We start from the raw sequence: 19,598 nt of genomic DNA, 5'->3' as shown, positions 1-19,598 counted from the left end.
GCCATGGCTCTCTGAGCCTCCCTGTGCTCTCCTCTGGACCTCCCCAGCAATAACAGCCAGTCTAAACTCTGCACCTCGTGTGAGCTCTTCCAGCTCATCCATCACAAGCTGATGGATTTTTGCTCTCCCCGTTGCAGTGATTGTTCACTCCTGTTTATAACCCATTATCTGGCTGATTCTGCAGAGCTTTGGGCAGACAGCTGGCTCCTTGCCTGCGGCCAATCTTCCCCCAGTTTAGACTTCTAATCCCATTCCCTTCATCCAAGTGCAAAATACGGGTCTGTCGTGTGGGTTTTGTGGTTTTTATTTTTTTCTTTTACTCAAGTGTCAGCCCCTAAGCCATTCCAGAACAATTCTGTTGTCTTAGACTTGGCTGTAAATCTTTTCTTTAAGGGTTTTCTTACTCATCAGAGAGCAGCTTCAATCTTTGCCCCAAATGCAGTTATCTTTCAATGCTGAATATATGTACAATTTCTTAATTAGGAAGAGTCATGCTTTGCTTACATGAAGGCTAAAAGTAATAGTGAATAAATAAATAAATAAAGAAATTGATAGTAAATAGTGCTATTCAGCTGCTCTCCTACAGCCCCATCAAGCCTTCCTTCACAAGACTCAGAAATGTAGAAAGAATTATGGAGCAATTCCTTTTTGACTCCCCTTCACTCCTCCTAACTTTCACTAAACCCCTTACCTTTCAGGAATATTTGGGGCAATTATTGAGCAAGTTGCACATATATCCATGCTGATTATCTGAACAGAAACTTGGTATTTTGCAAGGAAAAAAGTGTTATTTCACACACAGATGGAAACAAAGAAAGAAGTGGGAATTCTAGACAAGGTGTCTCTTCACAACACATGCAATATTTCTTGCTTTTGCTGATTAGTCTTGTCACTAATGCAGTACTTAGGACAGCCATTATCTGTGACCAATTTTGAAGAGATTTTGAGCAAACAATTAAGCTCAACACATGTCAAAAGCTGTTTAATACAATTTTTTTGGTGATAGATGAAGCATCCTTCTGTCCCCCAGTTACAGAAGCCATCTGAATTCCTGTTCCACCACCTGGTGAAAGGGCTCAGACACAGCTGCCACAGAACTGATTTCACTTGGGGGAAAAACACAAACCAAATTAAAAGTGCACAAAAAGGACAAATCTTTCAGCTTGGTCAGTTTGGAGCCACTGGGTGTGAAACCACGGGCAAAGTCGGCATTTTGGAGAGGGCAGAGAAAACAGTGCTTATCTTAAAGCAGCAGCTCTTGAGGTTCATGTTACTTGAATCCAGGACTCTGACTCTTCATATACCCATCTTAACACAAGGACCATTGGTTTTCTAAACAAAAATTTTCCTCACCAGAAGTTCCTCTATAAAGGAATGATCTGGAGAAAATTCCAGACCTCAGTAACATTGTGGAATTCTGCCACGGACAGACAGGTCCTACCATGGCCAAGCCTATACATGAGATGTTTCTGCTCCCTTTCTCTGCTTGGGTGTTTTAGTGGACTCAAGGGAATCTTAAAGAGTGATAAAGCAGAGTGAAAAAGAGTGACTGAGGGGGTCTATGAGTAGTTTAGTCTTAGTTTTATTGAACATGCTGAAAATCCAATTTTCTGTTAGCAAACTTTCTTTTAAAGTCTAAAAGCAATGAAAAGAGGGTACTTCTGAAAGGTTATGCCATTAGGGAAGAAAAATTGAGAGTCTTGAATTAACTCTAAATGCTGCAGCTTTAACTATGGAGGAGCATTTACTGTGCTCAGGACTGGCAGTTTCAGGCACATTCAATGCTCCACTGCAGAAAAGACTCTTTAATTACAGCCTAAATTGTAGCTCTCAGCATTAGGAAACACATAAGGTTTCACAAAAGACCTTGGTCTATCTTTATACCTTCTCTGGAGCTTTCAAAAGCACCAGTAGGATTTGCAACTCAACAAGAAATTCAAAAAATGTCTCCAAAGGGAAAAAAATATGCAGCCAATAAGAAAAATACAAACAAACTGCATATCTTTTTCTTTGAAGCTCTTTAAACTGCTCATGAACATGCAGGTTAATGAAATAACTACTTATAGACATTGACTAAATATCAAACAAAGTCAATCCTGAATCTACCAACTATGATCTAACTGTAATGTTAAAATCATGATATACTTCTAATTTCTCTGGAGGTGTTCAATAAAATATGACAATGTAAAACAAAAAAAGAAAAAGCTGGTTTGAGTGGGTGTGACACAGGGATATTTTAAATTCTTTTTTGGCCCTTATTCCAATCCTTGTGATTTCCTTGTGATTTGCCTTGTGAAAAGGTGTATACATTCAGGGTCATAGGAAAAGGAATGATTTATAGTCCAGATTCTTCATTTTCCAGTTCATTACCAAGTGCTCATTTAATTTAGTGCCTTATTTTCCTCTGGCCAATGCATTAGCCTTAGTGTTTCCAATTTTATATAAGTATACCATAATACCCACTGAACATTAGAAATAACTACATGCAATCTTTCTGAAAATCAGCCCATTACAAATAACCCACTGTTTCCTGGTAAATAAAAATAGAAAAGATGAAAAACACACTCCATATCCATTAATCTACCAGAAAAGCATATATCTTTCCATCCAGATAATTGAAATTACCCATTTCAGGCTTTAAAGAATACTACATAATTTCAAAAACAATTGGAATACATTAACATGAATTTTTCTATTTTGGATTTCTATTTTAAATAGAAAGAATTATTTGTACACTAACTGCTGGCTTTCTGGATACATCAGCTCACTGGTAATATCATTATATCACATTAAACCATATGAACATATATTTAAACTAGAAGCAACTGGCAAAAGAAATTTAAATTCCAGCTAGGAAAATTTGACCTCTTTTAATTACTTCAGAGGAGAGAGAGCTCTTTGATGATAATAATATGCCAGGTAATGTCAGATAAAAAATTATTATGAACCTTAGGCTTCAAGTAATTAATCTGCTTCAATATCAACTGCCAATAAATGTCACCATTGTCCTAAAGAGCCACATTCTGGACTTTCATGACACAGTGGGATATGTGCACGGGTGAGGAATGAGCTCTATATTCCAGAGTCCTATTTACAGACAGATTTGCCCCCAAATCTACCCTAAATTAATATTACTAGTCCTAAAATATTAATGAACTACAGGACTAGCTTGCTAAAAAATACTCAAGAAAAAGCTTTCAAAATAACACATAAAAAGACAAATATGTGCCAGATATTTGAATTGCCATATTATCCAATCAGAAAAAGGAATTTACCCTGAATATTTTAAGAGATGGTTTAAAAGAAATACAAAGACAACATGACACCAACATGGATGCAGCTGAACAAAAATACAGCGGTAATATTGTTATAAAAACAGGAAAATAGCAGATAAGTTATCTCTTAACACAGTCACAAGTCTGTTCAAGCAATTGGGAAATTAACTAATATTATAATTTAAGGGGAAAAGGGCACTAAAAATTAAGGAGAAAAAACCCACAAGTCAGATCTCTTGGAATCCTGTCCGTAAGTTAAAACCACAGTCTGATGTCCATTTTCCATCTCAGTGCAGGCTGTAGTCAACAACCTTAGCAAAATTTTGAGAATTATGTCCTTTCAGAGGCCAAGAAAGTGCTAAATCCAATTCCTGAATCTTTCTCTTCTTTATAATGACTCATGATGGATCCAGGACTGAAATACAAGTTCCAAACCACACTCCTCCTGCAGAAATACTCTACAGAAACTGGCTCCTCTTTCGTTTATCCTATGGAAGTTCCTGCAAATTGCCTTTACACATCTCAACTGTGACTGGTATACAGCAGTCAGAAATTCATGTGGTGTGATAGTTCCAAAACATAACAAATTTTATGCCATGACCATTATTTGGGTTCCATCCAAAACCCAATTAAAACTGTAGGTCAAACCCCACCCATCTTATATTTTCTCACTGCAGATATTGACGAACCAATGGAAATACCTTGCACCAGCTGCAGAAGCTGAATATGGCAGTGATGCATTTTCTTTAGAAATTGCATTTTCTTTAGAAATTGCACCACTGTGATCAAATCCTGAGGGCAAACAGACCTGGACAACCCTGCAGCAATGAGGAAAGGTCACTCTCACCTACCCAGGATGCAGTACATGCAGCTGGGCTGCGCTGGGGCCAGTGGAGCCCAGCCCAGAGCACCCTGTGAGCTGGAGCACAGGGCAGGGCTCCTGCCTCCTCTGCTCCCACAGCTGCATACCTGGGATAAATATTATGGAGGAAATAGTGCTCCTCATCTGGAGCACTTCCTTCATCCTCTCAATCATTGCACCTGAAAGTTAAAACCAGTAAAAAGTTGGATAGTTCATGTCAACTGCCACCAGTTTTTTTTTTCTGTTGTTCAGTAATGAACAACATTTGTTTTTCTTGATGTGACAGTGAATGGCTCTCTGATGTTTTCTTGTTTTCATCATAAATCTCTGGCTCTCTTTTCTCATCACTAGATATCAGATTCTACTTCCAACTACTCCATCAGCATGTCCATGGGAATTGATGGCTCAAGCAACATTCAGCATCTTCCCTTTCCGACCCCTTCTGTGTGCACTGCAGACTCTGAGACAGAGGAGGTGTATGACTTCACAACAAGTGTGTATTTGACTGTTCTGTTTTGGTTTTTTTTCTTAATGGTAGGAAACAATCTTTCAAAAACAGAAGCATTTTCCTGAAATGAATATGTAAGGATGAACTACCAACTGATAGACTTGTTTAATGGGAAACTCCTGAGCTAAATTCATATGACAGCAGAAGGGACGTGTTTTTAAAATCTGGTTGAATCAAAGGATAACTGGTTTGAAGGAATACAAAAGGTTAATTAGGCCAACCCCTGTTCAAAACTGATGATGTTTGTCACAGCTTTGTCCTGACAGGTTTTAAATACCTCCAAGTTACAGATCTTGTTCCTTTGACATCCCCCTCCAGAGTCTGCACAAGGCTCTTTTGCTCAAGAGCCTTTCACAAAGAAAGACACCTCCAATAACTCCAGTCCTGCCCGTGGTGTCAATGGAGCAGCTCCATCCATCATGGCACAGACCTCCTGATGCAGCTGAACACCAGAAAAGGTCTTCCTATGCCCAGAATAAAAATCTTATACACATAAGAAGGAAAAGGTGTTGAGAGGCTCCCCTAATGCAATTTGCATGAATTAGAAAATTAACCCCAGGCTCTCAACCTCATTCACACCTTGCTACACTTCCATTTTCTCCTAATCTACACTGCTGAACAGAAAACAGAAACAATCCTTTAATCAATAAACCATGAACTTTGCCTTCACTGCAAGCAATCATAGAAAGAATTCAGATCTTTTTCTCAATAAGTCAATGTGACTCAGGCAAAATTCTTAAGTCATCACAAATGAACGCAGAATACTGGTGGCTTTAAAAGACCCATATTAATCCTGTATTTATATTTTCTCCATATAATAAAAACATTAAGAACAAATTTGGTCTATTATGTCAGTAGAGAAATATTTTCAGTCCACCTTTCATATCTGAAGATGATAACTTTTCTGACTTGTTACTGAAGTGTATGCCTACAATCGCATTTTGGACACTACAGATATAGTTTCTAAGAAAAGAATCAAAACTGCTCAGCATGTCATATCTTAATACTTTTGGGGTACATTAATCTGACTGATAGCACTATGAAATAGCTTTTTTTTTCTTAGCAGGAACAGACCATTTGTATGTATTTATGATTGGCTCCATTCCAAAGCTGCTGAGGTTTTATGTTCCCTCAGTTACTGCCATAGTTATGGTTTATAGGCCTGTTTGGTGAAACTTAGGGAAATATTCTTTCCATATAGTGACAGTTGCTGTAATGCCAAGAAACGTAGGAATTGCTACTTCCATTCATCATCATAAAATTGATATGCCCTGAACCATTTGATATCATACAGGTTGTGACTGGTGCTTCTTCAGTGCTACCAAATTGCTTAAAATGCACTTGCAGGTCACTGGCAGGACACTGACCCAAGGTGTTTACACCCCAACCACCATGAAAAAATGCAATTAAAGGATTATATGGGAGGGTAGGAAGAGGTACATGCTTGGCTAATAAAGATGATACAATCAGTGGGTGAAGAGAAAGAAAAATAAAGACCACTTAAAAACCGTTCAAAGAAAATGGGAAGATGATGCAAAGAGCAGCACTCCAGTGCAGATATAGGAAAAAACCAGAGACATACAGATACAATCAATAAAGCACTGTAGGCAGAGACTACATGATGAAAGAATAATGTAATCAAGGAAATATTCAAAGGAACAAGTGATCAACCTGAAAGAATAGATACAGAAAAGCATTCTGTTTAGCAATCTGTGAAATGGGATTTGATAAAGCACATATAAGGAGATTGAAGCAGTTCATGGAAATGCAGTAATAAAATGAAAGGTTTCTTTTAGTATTGGTTTTTTGTTTAGTAGACAGAAAGAAGTGCATTTTTGAGCTGTTTTGTGGTCAAAGTGAATCCATATGCTGATGATAGTGTTCAGCAGAGTATGCAAGTTTCTTCAAATTTTAGTGAATTAAAAATGGAGCAAACCTCCATTGCTAAACGGCTGAAAAGGAGAAAATGTGTAGATAAATCACAGCTCTCACCAGTAACATGAACTGGACAAGGACTCAAATTCCATTTTGCAAGGAAAAAATCCAAGACAATATTTTATAGGTAATGTAAAGAAAAGGATGGGAATCAAGCAAGATTGGACATGCTTTTGAGATATAATAAAGGAATTTCAATTTGTGGATTTCAGTGCTCATAATAGCAAATTTCCTGGTAACCTTGGCAGATGTTGCTTACTGCTAGAATTAATACACTTTGTGAGAACTGCAAATGCAAACCTCAAACTAGTTCAAGCGTGCCATACAGTGGATATTTCCTCTGAGAGGTAATCTGTGTATTCTATCACTTAAGGCCATCAGGACTTGTGCATTCTTTTTTTTTAAATTTGTAGACCATCATTATATGCTTAGAGACAAGAAAAAAAAATTAAGTGGCTTTTGTGGGAAAGTACTGAAAGAATATGTTTGGCTGAACTCATAAACATCCATTGAGGTACTCAGCTATGTCCTGGTTTCAAGTTAAGAAAAACTTACAGCACATCTTGAATTGGATTTGTTAATCATATGATGGTTATTAAAGCTGTTATAGCAAATACTGCATGCTTGCAAGCAGAGATTAAAAGATCCAAGTGTAATGCTATTATCAACATAAAGGAAAACTCCAACCATTATGCTCCCTGCTTTTCTTGGAAAGGATAAAATGGATCATGGATATGGAGGTCTCATACCATTAAACCACTATTCTCAAATATGTTCTATCCTACAAAATCCAATTTCTATAGCCCTTTGTATGTTCTTATCCATAGTTCATATACTCTACAGTCCAGCCTGAATGATTATTTATCAAATAAATTTACACCTTTACCATTAGTGCATAACATTATCATTATAGTCTCAATGTTGTCAAGCATTAATGTTACAGATCATAGAAGTTTATTTTCAAAAAATCTGACTTTGCTAACACCACTAAAGAGGTTATGTGTTCAAATGTTATTTCCTAAAATGACACACTTGTCAAGCCAAAACTAGCATGCCATAAAATAATTATTCTTCTTCTGATAAACAGAGAAAAAAGCAAACTAGGAAGTGAAAAAGTGGAGCACTGCATTCCTCTAGCCCATGTAAATAAGTTCATATTCTATCATCCTTTCCCTGTCACTGAATAGAAAAGAAATGAAGGCTAATTATTCACAAAAAGTAAGGAGCTATTACTTTCTTAAGAGGGTCTCACCAACAAGAAGTTTTATGTGCCCATGATATTTTTTTGATTAGTTCTATCTAGAGATAAATTATTATTATGGTTACTCCCAATCAAAATGGAAAAAGTAAAATATTATTCTTGGAAGTTTATTGTGTTGTTAATTGCCAAGTAACTGGAACATACTGTCTGGAACCAGTGAAATAGAGAATATCCCAAACTTGACTCTTGGCTTGAAAGAAGAAAACTCTCATTTTTCTAAGGAGCTGAGGGAGGAGAGCAGAGAAGACAGAGAAAACGTTACTTTCTTCCTTCTCCTGTTGTCAGAATTTAGATCCCATTTGCTGCTGGTACAGGCCAGGGTCAATTCTCTCCCTCCCTCCCAAGCAATGGAAGTAGAAGTGGAATTATGGCCCACTGGGGACTGAAAGGAGCAAGGCAGGATGCTGCAGGTGTGGGGAAAATGGCCCAGCTCTCAGGGCTCTGCCTGAAGCCACAATGAACTCTGGAAGAATCTCCCCTCTGCTCACCACATCCATTTTGTTGTTTATCAGGATAAATTTCAGATGGAAGGGAAACAATTTCCCACTGCATGATTGCATTTGCTATTTTAGCATGCACTAAAATTTTGCAATAAAAATTGTAAGGAGGTAAATGAAAGATTGATACAGCACCCAATATATATCATAAGGCATAGGTTCCTTCATTAAAATATTATTTTTCTGTGAATGCAGTGATATTTCTCAGTTCATCAGAGACACTGCTCTTTGAAATGTAAATGACACTGCAGGGACTGAGGAGTATTTTGCTGACAACTCTTTTTCTATAATATATCTTGGGTGAAATGTTTAAAAACCACTAAAATAGGAATACTGTGTAGATCACCACTCGGTTTACATGGCAGTGAACATTACACAGAGGTGTTAGATTTTAAAAGGCTGACAAAATATAAATAGGTGCAACATATTTAGAGTTTAAAAAGAATTGTTTTATATGAGCAAAAGAATTTATAACTTGCAAAACAAAAAACAAATTTGTAACATACACTGATGAACACCCCCCATTCTCTAGGTTATCTGGATTCATTCTCTTTTTGTCAGGCAATATGAAAAAATTATGACACGACCTCAAAAAAAAACAAAACCTGTATCATAGAGGCCCTTTAGACAGGCAATACCCACTGGCAGGCTGTGTTACAGGGTTTTAATTACTACTGTTATTCTCTGCTCCTCTGAAGTGTGGTGGTGGTCTTTGAGATGCTTGGACCAAGAGCAGAGAGAGAAATCATGACAGAAGTGTGCAGCAGAGATCATAAAAAGTGTTTGACTTGAGATTAGCTAAGAGAAACAGAACTTCTTCCTGGATTTTAGACTATCTTTAATAACTTTGATTAATTTGGCACTGATGGTTTTGGAAAGTGGATATTGTTCTCTCTTGTGCTCTACTTTTCTCCCATTAAAATAGTCCTTTATAGAATGATGATTATGTTCAGTTCTCTCTTTATCCTGTACGTCTTCTTTAGGCAGAACATCTGAGGCAATTATCGTCTAAAGGCATAATAATCTAAAAGGACTTTTTCTATTTCAGAGATCTCAACTGGTTTTATTTTGTTTAGTCATTATGCCTTCCATTCCTAGAGAATGAGAGCTACTCTAAAATTGGCAACTCCGATACCAAATTCATACAAAGCTTTCTTTTCTCTCTTGCTTCTGCTAGAACTGAATGTGGTTTTGATGAGAAAGGTATTTCCACAAATAATGCCTATCAGAAAGCTGGCTGGGCATAATAGACTTGCTTGAATTACTATTGCAGGACTTAAATTTTATACAGCCGAGGATCATTTTAATTTCAGTTTTTCAGCCATTTGTTTTTTTTTTTCCTAAGCAACAACAATAACCTCCCTATAGAGCTTGTACTACAGGACAGCATAAGCTCTATTTTTGCAGAATCTGTAAATATATAGCTTGGTCTCCTGCCAGCAAATGAAGCAAACAACAGTGCTAGAGCTTACTCGAGTCATTTGATAGACACTTAGGGCTGCAGTGGGTTTTCAAGCAGGATACAAATGTTTACTTTAGTCTTCAGCTGAACTCCTGTAATCTCCCCTCTGCCTTCTTGACTCCATTTCATTAAAATAATTAGACATGGGCACTTTTTTTTTTTTCCTGTAAGTATTCTATTGCTATTTCTGTACTGGGAAGAGCGAGAAGAACCAAAGAACCCAAAGGAACCAAAGAAACGGTTTTCTAGAGGATTGTTTGTACTTCCTGGGATGTTGGACAAGATATGCCTTACCTAAGAGAGTCCTTGATGATAGCACAACTACCTCAGGACTCTAAATATTTCCAGCAGCATCAAGAACAGCAACTGAGATTTAGAGAGTAATTCTGGGTTTACACAGTTCCAGCTTTTTATGTCAGGATCTTACCTGAGGAAGCCTATTTCCTCACTCAAATTTTTGCAGTTTTGAACAGCCTGAGATCTCCTCTTGTAAAATTCCTCCAACACACACACCCCCCCTCCTACCCCCACACTCACCCTACTTGGTGCCTATTTCTTTGCAGCTTGGTTTTCCTTCATAAGACACATCAGAAACGTGTCTGACTGGAAATAACAAAGCACTTACTCTTTCATCTGTGTTCCCTCTGCCACTTTTCATTACAGAATTCCTTCATTTAAGGATAAAAGGGAACTGCTTGAAACAGCTGAGGTTAGTTTATGGCACTGTTCTTTTACTTTTGTCTGTTGCCTGTCTCATCCTAAGGGCTGGACCCATTCATCCTTTCTAACTCTATGGGCAAGCTCGAGGTTTCTGCTTGCAGAATTACCCTGGCATGGCACAAATCCACAGAACTTCTGCACAGACACATGAGAAGTGAAAGTCAATAAAGGGCTCAACAGCAGCTGCAATTTACTGAGAATCCTTTGCCCTGTAGGCAATCCCTTGTGGAGGGATGGACTACATGTGATTTTCTGACAAACAAAAATCAACATCGATGTCTTGGTACTGCAATTGAAAAATTTCCCTTTCACAGCAAGTTACACTCTGTGGTTCTGATTATTCTCTTGGTTCTTTTGATAATTCTAAATGGGACAGCAATGGTAATGTGCAAAAGCAAGGGTAATGTGAAGAGTTCCCAGCACTTAAATCTTAATAGCTAGCAAGGCTGGAAATATGGTTTTCTTATTTAAAAAACACAACAAACAAACAAGCAAGCAAAAAACCCCATCAACAAAAAAAACCACCCCAGCCTACTAAAAAACATATTCATTTCCCAAAAAAGATTTTATCCTTTTTTTGTTCCAGTGAACTTCCTGATGGAAATGCAGTGAGGTAGTATTTCAGAAGGGTGGATTTCATTGATGCAGGTCATAAAGGATATTCCCTTTATATTTATTGTGCAAGTTTGGGATATTTTTATAAATAATGTCAGTTTTATTATTTTTTTCTGTGACTGAAAAAACATTTAAATATTTTAATTTCAAACATGTTAAATCAAAAGAGCAAGAAAAAATCACTCAAGAAGAAATGTTCTGTTTAAAATTATATTAACACAGAAAGAATCAGATCTTTTTTTGGGTTTTTTTTGGGGGGGGGCTTTTTTTTGTTAGTGGAGTTTTTTTGGGTTTTTTTTCCTTTTATTTCTTTGGGGTTTTTTTGTTTTGTTTTGGTCTGGTTTGTTTTTTTATTTTAATTTAAGACTCCCAGATTGGTCCTCTAAATTATTTTAGTACTCATAGTAAGACTCATACAGGAGGAAAAAAAAAAGTAACCCTTAGGTCCTATACCTCCTGGTGCAAGTAATCAAAGCTTTTTTGAAAACCAAACTTTTTTCATGTGGGAACTTTAGACAGGCTTTATAAAATGAGATTGTTTCATGCTTCTTTCTTTGACTTTTATCTGAAAGCTAGCCTTGAAAACTGGCAATAGGTGTCAGCAATTCTGATATAGTGCAGTGGTCTGCATCAAGATATTCTGCAAAGATTGCATGAAGCTGAGACATCCTTTCATAAGAAAATGCAAACCAAGGGTAAATTGCAATTTTCCAGATGGAAGAATATATTTGACACCAAGGAAATTTACTCCTTGATGCTCATTATGAATGACATTTTTAACATACAGGTTAAAATAATGTAGCTCTTACATAGCATTGATCAAGAGAGCAAAAAGATCTGACTCAAGCAAGCTTGAGAAAGAGAATTTCCAACATGATAATGGATTCTTGCCCTCCTGAGGTAGTGGAGTTACAGAATCCTAGTCCCAAAAAAATCACTGAAAGAAAAACTCACAATGATTTCAATAGAATTTAGATATAAATCAAGGAATTTCTTGGCTTAAATGTGTTAATGTATTGGGACAGACAAGTGCTCCTAGGAAAAGCTAGGATAAAAGAATTGATTGAAAATTGCATCCAGAAAATGTTTCTGCATTTCATTTTATCTCCAGTATGCTGAATAAAAAAAAAAAGAGAAAAATACAAGACAGAGGGAAATTAAAAAAATAAAAAAGACCCTTTGCAATGCTTTCAATTTGATCATATAAATAAAATGGACTTTAGATTCCTTTTCTATTGCTTTATCTAGGCTTATTTTTATCTGTTATTACTGATGTAAGTCATTAAAAATGCATATAATGAATACATTAATACTGACAATATTTCATCTTTTTATTGCAACAGGCAGTGAAAGACACATTGGGCCTTTTCCCTGAAGTTGTAATGAATAAAGAGTACTGCTTCAATATAGAAAGATTAATAAAGATGTAGAATGGCATCCCATATTAAATCCATATTTTACTATTTAATCACACAGCATAAGCTAAGCTGGTTATGGTAGTTTTTGTGTTGTATTACACAGGTATTACCAGGGTAGCTAAAAAGATTTAGAAAAATCACAGTATTACTAATTTGGACATAACCATTAGCAACTATGGCTTTATTACTGTGGTAGAAAAGCCAGACAAGAGCTGGGATTTTTCATGTTTATTAGGAGGAAAGAGTCATTTCCCTGCTTTTTTGTTAACACAGTGCTGCTCAGTCAAACAGCACTTGCTTTTGAAGTAAAATACATCAAATCACTTTCTATATAGAGGGAGATAATATCTGGCAGTTAGTAAAAGAGAGACAAAAAGAGTATAACTCAGCAGAGAGAGAGGACATAGATCAGACCAAGGAGAAAATAAAAGTGGAAGGAAGAAAAAAAAAAAGAAAAAGAGACCAAGGAAGAAAATACCAAAATAAAAAATTATATTTTAGGCCCACTTCCACAGAAGCAGAAATATGACTTTATACTCAAAACATTAGACTTGTCATCAGTCTCAAAACTCTGAAAGCATAACCTGAAACGTGACTGGGTAGAAACCTGCTCTGCATTTTACCTCTACCCCTCACCTGCCACAGGCCAAGAGGATTTTTAAAGAGGGCAAGAAGCAGCTCTGTGTGTGACAGATAAAGCCTTTTTGTCTTGCAAAGCACAGGAAAGCAGCAGCTGCTTTTACAAACACATCATTTCTGAGAGATAGAGCTGAACTGCGTAATCAGCACATCAGGATCCCTGGGATGCTAATTAAACCCCAACCACCAAACGGGCATTCCTGATTGCCGCAGAAGTTGATCCACCTGTTGATGGGAAGCATTCTTCCTGAAATTTGTTTCATGTCTTGTGGTGGATATTTGTCACAAATTGCATCAGCTCTTCTCCTGGACTATATCTTACCCTTCCCCAATGTGTTCAAACAAATCCCACCCCCACTGGCTGAGAGGCCCCAAAATTACAGATGTGTGGGGCAATCCACTCAGCCTGGAGGTGCAGCAGCTGGGAAGAACTCTGTCTGGGTGATATTTTAAAAGCTAAAAGAACATTTAAAGCTGTATGCAGGCCATTTAAACAAGTGAAATCAACATTGGGGGCAGCTGTGAGGGCTCTCTTTTGTAATGCTTTTTTTTACATAAGTGGATATTACAAATCAAAGTATTTTGCACACACAAATGTGCCAGTCAATATGCCTACAAAGAGGGCCATATCTCACGGCCATCACTGGAAATCTTGGGCAAGGACACTTGGGCAAGGCCAAATTTAACCAGCAGCTTTTTAAGGATTGTTCCAGGGACATGTCAGGGCTCCAAAGTCACCATACTAAACTTTAAATAAAGATGAAATTGGGAGGATTATAAAGAAAATAGCAGGTAGAATAAACATTTATCCACTTGTTTTTTGTTTTGTTTTTTGTTGTTTTTTTTTCAAAATAACTTATATAACCTATTTGCAAGAAAGGGAAAAAAAATAGAGGAAAAGAGAGAAAAAGATGGAGGTGATCCAATAACTGAAATATTTTCAGGACTTCCAGAATGTTTAATAAGAGCATGTTGCAATTTACATCGAGATGTGGAAAATTCAATACGGTTTGCACCTCCCAGAATTCTGGAGCTGCCAGCTCTGAAGGAAGGGGGCACATAAATAATGTATTTCCTGTTATTCTTGGTCTGCAGCTGATCTCCTACTGAGCACTGAGAAAGAGTTTCAGAGCCCTAGGAGACAGCTGGTGCTGTCTAGCGTGTTTGACTGATTTTGTGAGCAGAGAATGAAAGGCATAAAAAGCAAAATAAGAATCTAAGACTCAAGATGTATTTTCTCCTGAAAGAAAACTTACAGGTTACAAAGAAGGTTACAAAGCTGTGCAAGAAACACAATTAAGAATAATCAGTCCTAAAGAAGGATATTATTTGAAAATGAAAAGTCTGAAGTAGATTGGATAGAAATCCAAACGTGGAGTTGTCTCTGTTAACAAACTGGATCATGCAGTTAGTAACCCGTAATACTTTGCATTTCAACCCAAGTGCCAGAAAGCTACTGACTGTCAAGGGTTTGCATCACTTGGGACTGTGGACCTCAAATGTGATGCTATCCAGGATCCAGCTGCAGATTTGTAAGAGTGAATTTCAGCTGCTCTCCACCCCAGCCTGCAGGGATAAAGGTTTCCAGCTCTGGGTCGGTTTTCTGGAGAGAGCACTAAACCCATGGGAGGTTCTGCTCCTTCCAAAGAACTATTCAGACTGCAACTGGTAGGCCCATTCCTGTTCTCCAACAAGTAGGCCAGCTGCAGGAAAAAACATTCCTCCAGCTGCTTTCTCATCCCTCTGAAAACCATTTATTCTCTTTGTAGAGTTCTCTCTTTAAGCAAATTAAACTCCCTAAGCCAGAAGCACCCAGTAGAAGGGCTGGCATCTGATGGTTCCTGTTTACAAAGACAGGCCACCAACATGCAGTCATGGCAGTGTCCAAACACAAACAATCGGCCTGAAAATGTTCCTTTTCTCAGGGCCTTCCTTAATTTGACCTGCAAGAAGGCTAGAGATTAATGATGAGTTTTTACACATCCAGAAAATCTAAAAAACAGAATTCCCACAGATGAACTTCCTCTACATATGTTTAGAAATGAAATTCCTTTCTCAAAACAATTCTCTGACCAACTCATGACTCCTCCAAGACACCAAGAGAGATGAGGGTTGAAACCAGTGCATTTTACAAGTACTCAGTAAGATAATACAGAAATTAAATCACTGCATCCCCTCAACTAACAGGTTTCAAACATGAAGCCATGGTAATTCTGCCACTAACAACAGAAGTTCCAGAAAACTCACACCACCTCTATGTAACAGCTGATTTGGCAGAAACCCCTCAAAACATGTCCCAGCTTGAAAAGTATTTTGAAGAAGTCGAGAAAATGAGACAGAAACTGCTGCTTCTATTCAGCCCTGAATGGAGCTAAAATGTATAAATCATGGTTCATGAAAGAAATATGGGGAGGACAATTTTTCTGCACCACAGATGATGAATCCTGGGCAGGTAGCCTTCAAAAGCTGCACATACTGCTATCACTGAGAGAAAATTCCAGTGGAAATCAATTTCACACTCTTTATAGGCCACTGTAATCAGCCAGGAAATCAATTAGCATAGCCCAGAGGAAAAGGTGCTATCAAACAGGGTCTTGATCCAGTGGAGCACTTAATCTTATGCTTAATATTAAGCACCTGAGCTGTTCCATTAAGTAACATATGCACAAACCAAACTTGGCCTGGAACTAAAAATAACTGAAATAATTATGACCAAATTATCTGTTGCACCCAATGTTTTGTTCTATGCATATTGCCAATGAAAATATTCTCATTTCTTAAAGTACCTTAAATTATTTAGCATTTACTTGCCTATTTCTGCCACTAGTGCTTGGGCTGGATGCCATTCACAGTTCAGGAAGTTGTAAATATTATATGATGGATCAACAATTTCATAACAAATAATGAGGCATACTTTCTTTCCAATGACAAGTATAGATTTTAGAATAAAGTTTTTGTTTTGCATACATTAACAGCTTCAAAATTCTCTAATATCTATATGACAATTTCTTTCTCTGAAAAAAGTGCCTTAGTCATTATGCATATTTTGAAAAGTGGAATAAAGGCAATCAAAGCATAATAATTTTCTCTTATCTGGGCAGCTAGTCAGATGTAATTTTTTCAAATACTATTTACAAACCCTCTACATATGCTCTTGGTTAATACACCAAAAATTGAAACAGATTTCAGAGATAAACTCTGAAAAGAAATGCTGTTTGATCAGCAATACAGTCCCAAAATCAGAAAAACAAAGAAATATTGACAACTGAGCATGAAATAAAACTTAGAAATATGAAAACGAACTTCAAATTTTCAATATAGCTAGAACAAAAATGCCAGTTTGAAATATGAAAAGGAGGAAAAATAAGATTAGACAGTGCTGGGACTTGTTTGAGGATCATTGAGCTTTAATCAGTAACTTGTACCATCCCCAGAAGCCAGACAAATAACTTGCAGATAAAATAGTGTTAGAGTACAGAGAGGTCAGCCCTCCTCCACACAGAGTCAGGTTAAAGCCATTTTTATTCCGCCTAAGGTGATTTAAGTCTTCTGAACAATTTAATCTGGCTGCTCCAAGGGGCAGAACCTTGACAAGGGAAGGTAAAATGGGAGCAGAAATGACAGAGGGGAAAGGAAGACAAACCCAAAAAGGCAGGACTGTGGCAGGGTGGGAAGTGAGGAGCGCTCTTGGCACTGATGCACCTGGACAAAACACCAGCTACCACCAACACGGATGATTCAGTATTACATTCCTACATAAACTTCTGTCAGGACACCTATAGGGAATGAATTATAGCTGGAAAATTATGCTATCAAAATGTCACCATTTGCATTCAAATTCACCCGTTACTTCTAATAGCATAATTTCATATTTAAGATTATGCATATTTAGAGTGTACTAAAATGTGAATAATACCAACATACATTTTTCCTATTTACTTTCTATTACTCCATAATCACCTTCCAAAACCAGCATTTAAACATCCACAACTTAAAGAGATTGCAGATTCCTTCTAAATTGAAGTTCAGAGCTTACACATATTGTGAATTACCTAAAACATTGACCTACATTACCTTATCAGAGGAAAAAAAAGCAAACAACCACCAAAAATATCTTGAATATAAAGGGAAAGCCAAAGCAGTTCCAGCTGTTGTAATCAATTTCCATTTGCAGAGGGATTAGGAAGCTTTATTTAAGGGACTGCAGCACACATTCATCCCACAGATGGGAACTAAGGGGCTCTTTCAACAGGGTACTCAGGGAAATATTTCTCTTCATGCTTGCCAAGTTTGTTATATGTAAACTCTAATGGCATTATTTCTGACTTCACAGGCTCATACTCCCATAGAAGGCAGCAAGAAGAAAAAAAAATTCAGATTAATAAAAATTGCATCAAGTTGAATAAAGCCCTTGTCTTGCAGGTTTGCTTTGCATATACTTGATGTAACTGAAAAGGCTTTTGGACATTCAAAAGCCCCTCATCTTTTAATGAATTTTGTATTAATTCCTTTCTTTAAGTAATTCAACATTAAAGCCTTTTAGAACTATGAATAATAAAAAAGATGTGTAGTTTTAAACAACATGGGAGATAAAGAGATGAAATTATCCCAAATATCATCTTTTTTTTTTCTTTTGGAACAGACAATAGGACATTGCTGGATACAAAGACATATTTGCATGCTAACCTAAAGATAGTTTCTCCCTCCTCTCATATAAGTTTGCAGTTCATTTCACTTTTTAAAAGTAAATGATGAAATAATTTTTTTGCTGCTAGCAATACTGTCACTGCTCTTTGGAGTGCTAGTTGGCAGATTGAGTGACCAACAATATTCAACATCTATTTTAGCAAAAAAACCCTGTGACTTCCATTTTAATGCTGTTTCTCTCTGAGGGTTTTTCCTCAGGCTACTTCAGAACCCCCAATACCAGCACAGAGACTCAGAAAAGGTAACCTATTTCTGAATGCTCTGAAGATTTCTATATTTTTAAGCGTTCATCCATAAAAAGCATCGGGTTAGCCTTCGCAACTCATCATTTTTGTAACGATGGTCAAATGGAGACATTAAGGTTTTTTTCCAGAACCAGAACCCTTTGGCAGCCCACTCCAGGCAGTCAGTAAAGGAATTAACATTAGACTGCTCACAAATGAGATTTTATTTATTGTGCTACACACTGCAGACCTATTAACCTTATCTAAAAAAAATCATCTGCAAGAAGAAGAAAACAAAAATCTGAATATACAGCAAACCAAATCAGAATGCTCATCACCTACTAATTTCAGACATATTTTACTGCAAACAAATGTGACAGCAGTGCACATGAGAAATGCCCACTTTGAATTGCTGACCCAAGAGGTGCCCTTGCCCCAGTTCCAGATCAGTGTTTTTGCTAATGGTATCTGCAATATTTTGCTAGTCAAGGAAAATGAGTCAACACTTGAAAGGAAGTGATAAAAGAAAAGAGCTAAAAGATATCAGTCTGGAGGCCCATTCTCAAGACTCCAAGCTGTTTGCCCTCATTCTTTTTGCTTGGCCAGACACAGAAATCTCCAGTTACAAAAGCAGCTCCTCTGTCCGAATGTCTGCTGGGGGCAGGTTTTTGACGGGACACAGAAATGGCTGAGGTACAAAACATGAGCATCAACCACTTGGGAATGAGACCAAACACAGCCAGAATGCTCCTCACCATCTGCAGACTGCTCTCACCTCTAATCCAGCTTCTGGCTCGAATATATGTAAACCTCAGATCTCTTCCTAACAGACTGATTTTAAATTGGAGCCTGAACATGGCAGAGATCTCACTTCTTCTCATGAACTTTAACCTCCTGTGACAAAATTGAGCACATTTGCTGACAGAATGGTTTCTGTGAAGGACTCTTGGGATGAACAAACAGAGGAGATGTTACTGGATGACCTGATTACAGGAGGATGCTGATTCATTTTTTGGCCAGGATTTTAGAACATGGCAAACATTGAGTATGCCTAATCTCCAACTATTTTAGCTATGTATAATGGCAGCATAGTTGGGCCTGCACTAGGCTGTCTTGAAATAATTGCATTTGAAACAATTAAGTCTTTGAAAAGAAAATGGAAGTCAGCAATTAAATTCTCAGTTGAAAGGTCAGATAAGTGCAGCACTTACAATCACAGCAAGAGGTCTACAGTCTTAGGCAATAATGGAAACATAAAAGAGAAATTTAGAGATTCAGAGAGGAGCCTGGGAGACCTCCTTTGCCACTGATTTTTGCTGCTGAGACAATGGGATCAGAGCAGCAGCTTCAGAGTGTTATACCCAGTAATCACAGATATTCTGGGAAAACAAAGGGATAAGCTAGGAACCATTTGCTGAACACAACTCTGAATTTGTCTCTGAACGTGAAGAAGCAGAGGAATCTCCTCCACAGCT

The sequence above is a fragment of the Fringilla coelebs genome (assembly GCF_963513975.1).
Source record: "Fringilla coelebs genome assembly, chromosome: 10".
NCBI classification, from domain to species: Eukaryota; Metazoa; Chordata; class Aves; order Passeriformes; family Fringillidae; genus Fringilla; species Fringilla coelebs.
The sequence above is the reverse complement of the archived record's forward strand: the minus strand, read 5'-3'. Positions refer to the sequence as shown.